Genomic DNA, 10,961 nt, shown 5'->3' on the forward strand with positions numbered 1-10,961 from the left:
AAGACGTGATTCTCAAGAGTATAAAATTTGCATCTAGGTTTATTTTCAATTTTTTTTAAAAAAATTAATGTTAAAATAATATGTATTAAAATTAAATATTTAAAGTATTATTAATAAAAATTAAATATTAATAAAATAATATTTATTAATAATTTTATTGTTAAATTTAATAAAAAATAAAATAATTTTATTATTAAATAATTATTAATTAATTTAATCATAACATAGAGAGAGAGAGGGAAATAAATTAGTGATTTATTATTTTTGAGAGAGAGGGGGTAAAAGGGTTTTTTTTTTTTTTATTAACTTAGAAATCTGTCATTGCAAGTTAGAAGGATTTTTATGAAATAAAATTAAAGTTTAGGAATTTTTTTAGTAACAATTTAAAAATGAGAGATGGAAGTGAAACAATCTTCAAAATTGACACATCAATAAAAATTACCCAAATCTCGTCATAAAATAATTAAACTAAAGAAATCCTAGTTATTGTTACATCATAGTGAGAATTTGAATAGAATGAAAATATTAGGGTAAATTACTTTTTCGTCTCTAGATCATGTCAAAATTAACACACATCCCTTGATTTTTAAAAATAAATGGTTTAGCTTTTGTATTTTGACTCTGTTAAACTGAAGGTCACACCATTCAATTTTTCATTAATTGTCTTAAAAATCAAAATATCCTTAAAATTAAATTACTATTTTACCCTTAGATTATGTCAAAATTAACAAATATTGTAACGACTCAAATCTAGGCTGTTGCTGGCACTAAAGCATTGCAAGGTATTGATGAGCGCATAATTTATTAATTTTACTCCCATCACATTTAGTGATTCTAGTGTATTTTTATGCCTAATTCAGTTGATTAAAGTATAATTATCAATTAGGTATATTTTTAGAGAGTTATTGAAATAATTGTGTTAATTTTCAGTATTTACATTAATTTGACATTTGCTATATTTTTCAGGTGTTTCTAAAGTTGTGGGTCTCCAAATCCAATGCTGTTTAATTCATTGAAAAGCTAAGATAGAGCACTACAAACATCTAAGAGGGACCAAAGCCTAGTTCAGCCTCGAAGATAATCAAAATTAGCCCTAAAGCCAAAAAAGATTTTTAGTATGGACCTGTGAGACCATGTTTGGTGTTTAATTCATATCTGGAGCTTTAGACGTCCAAAGGAAGCAAACCCAAGCCCATTTGAACCTCAGAGGCCGCCTCTACAATTGTTGTGAAGGGCTAGAAGTGAGATAAAGCCGTTTTAATTGTCAAAAATAACAACAAAGTCGTCATTATGGGCTGGATACTCTATCAGAACCAGTTTCAGTTTTTAGCCCACAACTTGGGTTGTAGACTTCTGATTTGGGCAAATGAGTACCCGTTGGAAAACTAAGAAGTAGAGCTACAACTTTCTTGAAGAAGTTAGAGACAGAATCGCAAGAAAAGTGGCTGAAAATTGGCCATGATTGCAGAGCAAAGAATCTGTCTTTTTGAATTTCAAAAATTTTTCAAGTTTGGTTCTTATCTTTGAGATTAGGTTTTTAATTATAAAGACATCTTTGGCAACAATGGAGAGAGACATTCATTCAGACCTTCGACACCTTCATTCTCCATTCACGTCCATAGTTTTAGATTTCTCCATTTTATTTTTCTTTTGTAAGCCATGAACATGAGCGGCTAAGTTTCTAAATTCAGTTCAAGGGATTCTAATTCTTATGCATGATTTGTGAGACCAGGTTCTTAATTTAAATTATGCCTTTTTGAATATCTATTATTTCTTAATTTCATTATTTTTTATCTATTGAATGATTTGCTAAAGACCTATTAGTTAATTGTTTGATGTGATCAATTGCTAGTTCATTTTCATAATTTGTAATTGTTGTATAAGATTGAATGTGAGTAGCAATTAGGTTTTATTGATTATGATCCAAGTTTTCGATAATAACCTAAGGAAACAATAGGGTGAATTAAATGATTTATGCTTTATAAATCATTGTTCAAGTTTAACTACTTCCAAATCTTAAAGCAGTTATTAATTTGATGAGGATTACTTAATACCAATTTAGTTAATAATTAGAGTCAACAAGAGTGCTGGGCTCAAATGGATGAGTATAGGAAAGTTAGGGGTTTACCTCACTGTTTGGTAAATCTACATTAAGTATTCAATAAGAGATAATTATATTTCTTTTGTCTATGATCGAGTCATGCATTGGAATGTGAATTATCTTGGACTGAAGTTTGTTTAAATTGAGAATTTCATATCTAAATTTAGTCATTTAATTTCTGAACTTGATTTCTTTTGATTTAGTGTTACAACCCCTCCCCCTCCCCCCCCCCCCCCACCTTTGTTTCTTTTTCTGTTACATAAGTGCACAAAATTTAGTAATTCAGTCTCTAGGATTCGACTTGGATTACCACTTATTGCATTCATTCAGAAGATATTTCATTACTGATAATTTCAGTTAATTTTTTATGGAATCGGCAACCATCAGGTATAAAGCCACAAAAACCAGTAGTAAGTCTAACCTTAACCTTTCCATTATCCTTTTATAAAATATCTTTGTAAATGTTTAGGAAGGACCCATTTATATATTATTCATAAACATCTTGTCATTTATACTTTTCCAATTTACCAACAAATTCCTCTTCCATTTTCATGGAGCTCATTTCATAGGGTATGGGCAAAACCTTTCATCATTGTCTGCATATGGCAATAGGTCAGGTTTTTATGAGTACCCGATCTGATTGAACCCTAATAGACAGGTTTGGGTAGTGTATAATCGAGTTTGCGATGGGTTAGAATTTGAAAAATAATACCTGTAACAAGTTCAGGTCAGATTCAGGTTTTGTGCATTAGGTATCCAGCATTCGAATATATTTATATAAGTACTTAATTAAATATAAAATATATATTTTTTATAATAATATTTATATATTTATATTTTAAATAAAATAGAATTTAAACATTTATGAAACTATTAAATTTTTAAAATATAAATTATTAATGAAAAATTTTATGTAGATTATTGATTAAAATATATAAATTAAACTAGTTCATGTATTTTTCGTGTTATAAATAATCAAGTTTGGGATGGGTTCGGATTTTGAGAATATTAATTGGGTTGGGGTTTGGGTAGGGTGACTTTTGCGGTTGCCCTATCCGTTGCCATCCATATCATCATCATTTACATTCTATCATTTGTAGATGGAATTTGTGAAAATGAGACTTCTATTCACTTATGCTTTCATGACTTTTGTGAAAAGTATATATTATCTCATAAAGTGACATAATCTCTTTAATATACTTTTATTACAAAATAACAATAGTAAGCACAGCGCCAAAATAACTAAAATTATACATATCTCAAAATAGCTCCACAAAATGGTACATAGTACACAAACTTGACTATATCAAACCAAGGAGCTTATATATCCAAAATCTATTGACTACTTCCCTTACTCTTATTTTTGTAGGGGATAGACAGAAAAAAGGGAGTGAGTATATAAGTCAGTGAGTAGAGAATTACATGCACAAGAAAAAAATAGTACTAAAATACAGTTCAAGCATATGGATATATCATTCAAATGAATGATTTCGTTACATAATTCAGAACAAGGTAGATATATCATTAAAGGTTCCCCTTCCCTTTCATTTTATAATTCCAATGCGCCTCACCCATTATAAAGCTCCTTAGGACTTCCTCTTAATTTTCATATCAAATAAGTTGATGCGAAAGACACAGAAGCGCTTACCCAAAAACCCTTTACATAATTATATATGCAAATCCTTCATGCAATTTATCTAATTAAAAATAGTTAAATAATACATGATTGCACATGTGAAGTAAAATAGGATTTAGGAGAAAGCATTTTTTAATTTCTATTCACCTTGATAGTAGTCCCTTTAACTTGATACTTACTTCTAATTGGTTATATCTCTTTCAAATTCGACCCATGTGATTCAATCCCAATTCTATAAGAATAACATATGGATATAATTAATTAGTTGTTTCACTAGGATTAGATTACATTACATTTTGTAAGTTTGGCAACTAAGCATGGGACCTTCAGCTCCCAAAGCTGCATCCATGGTATTACTTACTGTTTACATAATTTGGCTGTTGAAGCTTGATGATTCAGCCACCAAGCTTATGTTCCTAGAATTTCTATTTTTACTTTATCTTTTGATTCGTCTTATTTAATCACTCGAATACAACTATATAAGATTATCCCTACCATTTCTTCATTCGTTTAAGTTTTTATTGAGCACTATCTATTTCTATTAATTACATTATTTAAATTTTCCTTAATTAAATAATTCATTCATTTAAACCCTAATGTTATATATGACCTTTAAATGACCCTTCTTACTCATGAAACTATTTTAATCTCTATTTAAAAGAGCATAAATATAGAAAGTACTTACTTGTTACGTTCCTAGAGTTTCTTTTTCTACCTTTTCTCCCTTAACTTTATATTCTCCTTTCTGGTTCTTTTTAGTGTTCTTAAGGCTATGGTCTATTTAGGTTTCTCTTATTTTACAAGGGTTTGAAGAGAGAGAGAGAGAGAGAGAGAGAGAGAGAGAGAGAGAGAGAGAGAGAGAGACGTGTGGGAGAAGAAGAGGAAAAGCAAGGAAAGGGAATATGAAGGGTCTAAAGTGTAAAAGAAAGTGGATTGTAGAAAATATCTAAGGTTTTCTCTTTATACACTTTCGTTTGTTATGTTTGGTAGCTAAAGTTAAATTATTTGGCAACCAAAGGTGCTTTCCATTAAATACTATAGAATTTCCTATTTTAGTTGCTTAAATATTGTTTTAGCTAGCATTTTAGTTACTCTCTTACTCTATTACAAGTTAAATTAGGTTTCTATTCACCTAGCCCTAAGGAAATTTCTATTTCCTGAAAGCATATTCCGACATACTATTGTAAGGGATGTTACATTCTTCCCCCTTAAGAACATTTGTCCTCAAAATTTCTAAACTAACATGTTGGACATAAGGAAAGATACAACCAGAGTACAAGAACACTAACATCATCTGTGTATCTACTTAAACTTTGTTGTACCCTTCCTATAGCTTATTATCTGTATCACTCATTACCACCATAAAATGAAAATAACATTATTGTGCCATATTAGTACATGGAAAACAATAACAATCCTGTTAATAAATATTATAGAGAACATTATAGTTCTCTAGACTAACTTGCACACTAGTACTTATTCATTGATTCCTACATGCATATCTATAAAAGTAATAAAATGCACAGTAACACACCAAATAAATGCATATAGAGAGAAAAGTAAAATGTCCCAGGTCATTGAAGAAAGAAAAGAAAGGAAAAAAAAAAAACTGTAAAAAGCCATGATAAAATAAATTGTATGTACAGTAAGATATAGTAAAGTAAAATGAGGAAATATCAAAATCATCCCTCATAGGGGATTAATACTATAACCATAACACTATGGAGGTGGCTAAGGTAGTGAAGTAGCTACTTGCTGAAGGAAAACATGCCTCTGGGCAACCTATTGCCCCACTCTCTATATGATTTGCTCCAGCATCCTAGTCTCCATAGTGGTATCAACACTAGATGGCTCTCCCTAATTAATCTACCTCGTTCCTGTTAGTAGTATGCCCTAGAGCATATCATTTAGTATGTATCTTGTACATATTTTATTAATAAAAGGCAATTTCACTTTTCCGTTTACATAATATATTTCTGTGTAATAGAAAATGTCCATTGATATTTTATTAGAAATTCTATTCTTAAGTTGTTAAGAACATGAGTGACAGTATTTCTAGCATAAAGTATCATAAATTGGTTCACAATCAAGGATACTTCACAAAGGACATGACTTATCCAAAAAGATTATAATAAAAAATGCACAGTAACACACCAAATAAATGCATATAGAGAGAAAAGTAAAATGTCCCAGGTCATTGAAGAAAGAAAAGAAAGGAAAAAAAAACTGTAAAAAGCCATGATAAAATAAATTGTATGTATAGTAAGATATAGTAAAGTAAAATGAGGAAATATCAAAATCATCCCTCATAGGGGATTAATACTATAACCATAACACTAGGGAGGTGGCTAAGGTAGTGAAGTAGCTACTTGCTGAAGGAAAACGCGCCTCTGGGCAACCTATTGCCCCACTCTCTATATGATTTGCTCCAGCATCCTAGTTTCCATAGTGGTATCAACACTAGATGGCTCTCCCTAATTAATCTACCTTGTTCCTGTTAGTAGTATACCCTAGAGCATATCATTTAGTATGTATCTTGTATATATTTTATTAATAAAAGGCAATTTCACTTTTCCGTTTACATAATATATTTATGTGTAATAGAAAAGGTCCATTGATATTTTGTTAGAAATTCTATTCTTAAGTTGTTAAGAATATGAGTGACAGTATTTCTAGCATAAAGTATCATAAATTGGTTCACAATCGAGGATACTTCACAAAGGACATGACTTATCCAGAAAGATTGTAATCATGTTTGCTCCCAAGGTATTTATATGATATATAAATAAGATGGAGTGATGAGTCTCATGCCACATAACAAACATGATAGGCACTTATACATGATAAGTAGGTCGAGCCAGTGACGCTTATGACAAGCACATGGAGTTTACTCTTGTCAATGCATTGTCATAAATCATATAAGTGCATATAATTTTTAGACCTAAGATAACACAGTTATCTTGTATATAGGTGGTTTGAGTTTGATACTGCTTTCATACTTGTACTGTGTATGGGTATATGGGATTATGTTGGCTCCTACTAGTTATATATGGAGATAGGTGTTGATCAAGATGGAATCTGTTACCCTACGTAAATAGGGATAAAATCCTATATTCATTTAATTATTCTTGATGTTTCAAGTTCCTGGCCAGGACAGATAGATTTAGTCAGAAAATAGTTTATGACAAGAAAATCTAATTAATCAAGAACTGAAATTAAAAGAGAACATAAGGTTCATAGCAAATGGGGTTTGACATTAACCATGACTCCAGCTCGAATTGGGATTTTATAATGGAGAGATTCTAGTGCATGGTAATATATGATTATAGGTTCATTTAAGGTATTCCTTGTTACTAATTGGGTGGCCATGACACGCTGGTGTTAACCATGGTCTATGAGATGCCTAAAATGATTTAAAGAAATTATTTATGATAAGAAAGAGTTCTGATGATATTAAGAGTTAATATCATATCTCATTGCCAATTAGTGATCAGCCTAGTGAGTCACACACATATACAAGTTAATCACCAAGTGAAATGTGATTTAATTGATTAATTAAATAAGTTTGGTTTGCAATGAAGTTGTAAAGTCCTTAGCATGGCTTGAAACCAAATCTAGGTTATTGGATGTATAGTATAAGTTAAATTTATATTTAAAGTATTTAATATGAATTTAATTGTGAGAAATTAATTAATGGAGATTAATTAATTAATTTATATTTGATATAAATTGATTAGAAGAGGAAAAATAATGATTTTGGGTTGAGAACTCGAAATTACAACATAAGGGTAATTTGGTCATTTCACATGGTGACATGTGGCACCATGAGATAGTGACACATGGCACCATATAAACTTGCCATTTGTCTTCCTATCGTGCAAGATGATCAAAGTCAAGATTAAGTCTAGCTTTGACACTTGGCTTAATAAGATTGAGTCAATTAAAAAATAAGATGCAATGTGGTAATGACATGTGGCAAGTGAGTTGGGGTTTGACCTAAGTATATAAAGAGAGGTTATAAAGAAAAAATTAGCCCACTCACTTTTTTCTCTCATATGGGACGGCAACAAGAAGTCTCCCTCTCCTCTCTTCCTTTCTCACTTAATTCAAAGAAAAATCCCTTGGTTTCTTTGAATTAAAATTACTAGGAATTATTTCTAGTATCCTATACACACATATAACCTTTCTAAAAGCAAAATCCCAAATTATAATTGGTTGGCAAGGCTTGAGAAGCAAAATTGGGGGCTGTCCATTGGTGATCTTGGTGTGGACAAGCTAGAGGGACAACACTTGGGGTCCTAGGAGCTTCCTAAAGGTGTCAATTGCATCCATAGTGCATCAAAGAGGTTAGTGCCCAAATTCCTCTTTCAAATTAGGGTTTAATTGAATTAATTTGTTAATTCACAATCTTGAATGGCAAATGAAGATCCTAATACATATTAAAAGTGTTTTAATATGCAATTGAGCATTGAAATTAATTAGGCACATAAGAGTTGTAGCATGATGCATGAAACCCTAGAAGAAAAATTTTGAAATTCAATGCACCAATTACCATGCTTCCGCTCCTTCAATTGGTATTAGAGCCACTATATTTGCCATTAGGATTGAATATGATGTTTAATTGTGTGATTGGATCAAATGTTGATTGATTCAAAGCTGGTTAGGTATTCTAAGGTGGCGGCATCAATGTTATGATGCTCATGGGTGGCGGCTTGAATATGATTCACACCCTAAGGGTGTATTTGGTGTATGGGCTTGATTTTTAGGCCCATAATTAAGTCTATACCTAATTAAATTGTTTAATTAGAAATTTTAATCACAAAATTAATTTATGAAAATTGTTTTCATAGAGTTAAATTTGGAAAAAGGGTTTCTAAATTTAAATTGTTTGAATGAGATTCAAATATCAAATTTTTGGTTGAATATGTGATATTCAATTTAATTTTTTAGTATGTATATTTTATTTAATTGTTAAATTTTAATATGCATGATGGATGATCATGGACAATAAAAAGACCAATGGGTTTGGATTTAATTCTTTTATTTTTCTTTGGGTTGTAAAATAATTAATGTTATTTTAGTGGCATGTATTATAAGTGTTGTAATAATTTGGATTGTAATTTCATTTATTTGAGGACTTTAAAGTTCATATTCTTATAAATTCGCCTTGGTATACCAAGGATTACAATGTAATTGGATTGCAAAAAGATCAAGGAGGTCAAGAGCATTGGTGGGACCAGTGGGAGGAAATCAAGATCAAGTGTTGATTATGTACTCCTTTAGCAACTCTTGTAAAATGAATGAATGAAATACAACTAGGAATGCCCTGATTCAATTCTTGGTGGCTCAGAATTGAATCCCTTAAAAAGTCCATGATCATACCATATTATTTGTTTATCCATGTATGCATGAGATATATGGGAATGTATACAAGTATATGATATATGCATGTTAATTGGATAATGTGCAAAGTGAGACCATAATAGTAATTAAGCCGACCACTAAATCTTCCAAATAAATGATTAAGTTGGAAATGGTATAATTAAAGTAATTATATCATGGGCCCTCCATTGAGGCAATTATTTTAAGAAATTTTAAATATTTGCATGTGATGCATTTAATTTAAGAGATTTTCTTAAGAATAATTGTTAAACATGAGCTATTGTAAATATGTAAATAGTTGATGGCCAGTAATGGATGTGCTTGAGGACATTAAAATTAATTGCATGTTTAGTGGCTCAATGGGATCAACTTAACTAATGGAAGATAAATCAATAAAGGATGTGCCTGAGATTTTGAGCATTAGGGGCTAGATAAATGATTGAACCTCACATGAGATGTGATGGGCAAGAAGTTGCTCACTTATAGTTTATTGTAATTCCAATAATGGATGTGCCTGAAGATGATCAATAAGACTATAAGAATTCAATCACCCACTAGAAATCCATACAACTAGAATTTCCATTTCCTACTTTGGAAGTGTAGGATTCGCCAAGTTAGTGGGAGGACCAATTTGATTAAAAGACCATAATCATTTTGGTTAATTATGTGATACATTTACTAATTAATCTAGTTATTTTCTGCAGTTAATTTTCGGATAATAATGAGCACACAACAACCACCACCATCTAATATCCTTGCGAGTATACTTGATCACAATAGGTTAACGGGACCTAATCTTTCTGATTGGCTAAGAAATTTAAAACTTGTCCTGAACCTAAAACGTATTGGATATGTTCTAGACTCAAAGGTTCCTGGTCCCTTACCTTCAGAGGCCACTCAAGAGGAACATGACACTTTGGACAAGTGAAAGGAGCATGATATGAGAGCCAAATGTTACATGCTCTCTTCTATGAGTAATGAGTTACAGAAGCAGCATGAAAATATGCAAAATGCAAGTGAGATCCTCCTTCACGTGCAAGAGTTGTATGGTGAGCACAGCAGGAATGCTAGATATGAGAAATCTAGACAACTATTCCGAATGAGGATGTCAGAGGGATAGAATGTGGGAGATCATGTCCACAAGATAATTTGGCTTATTGAGCAGCTGGAACATCTTGACTTTCACATGGATTTCCAACTACAGACGGATTTGATCCTTCAGTCCCTGCCTGAGTCATTTGGGAATTTTGTGACAAATTTCCATATGACAAAGCAAGAGTATACTTTGGCTGGGTTGCTTAACATGCTGGTTATTGCCCAAAAGAATATCCCGAGCAATAAAGGAAAAGAAGTGGCTTTTATTGCATCTTCTTCTTATGTTGGAAAGTCCAAAAAGAAGAAGGGCAATAAGAATAAGAAACCTCAAATTCCTGGACCTTCTAGGAAGATAGCCAAACAAAAGAGCAAGACCGAAGCTGACATAGGCAAGGGAAAGTATTTCCACTGCCAGAAGGATGGGCACTGGAAAAGGAACCGCCCAGAGTATCTTGCTTCTTTGAAGGACAAGAAGGATAGACCTTTAGAAGGTATGTTTGTATCTTATTACATAGATTCTGATGATACTCATAGTTCATCTACAGCTTGGGTTTTAGATACTGGTGCCAGTTCTCACATTTTTTATGATATGCAGGAACTAGCAAACAGTAGCAGCTTGCATGCTCGAGATGTTAGACTCTAGATTGGCGATAGCTCAACTATTGAAGCTTTAGCCATAGGATCTAAATTTTTTTTACATGTGTGGACATATTTTGTGTTTAAATAATATTTTGTATGTACCTGGTG

This window comes from Hevea brasiliensis, chromosome 14 (genome assembly GCF_030052815.1).
Source record: "Hevea brasiliensis isolate MT/VB/25A 57/8 chromosome 14, ASM3005281v1, whole genome shotgun sequence".
Classification (NCBI taxonomy): Eukaryota; Viridiplantae; Streptophyta; class Magnoliopsida; order Malpighiales; family Euphorbiaceae; genus Hevea; species Hevea brasiliensis.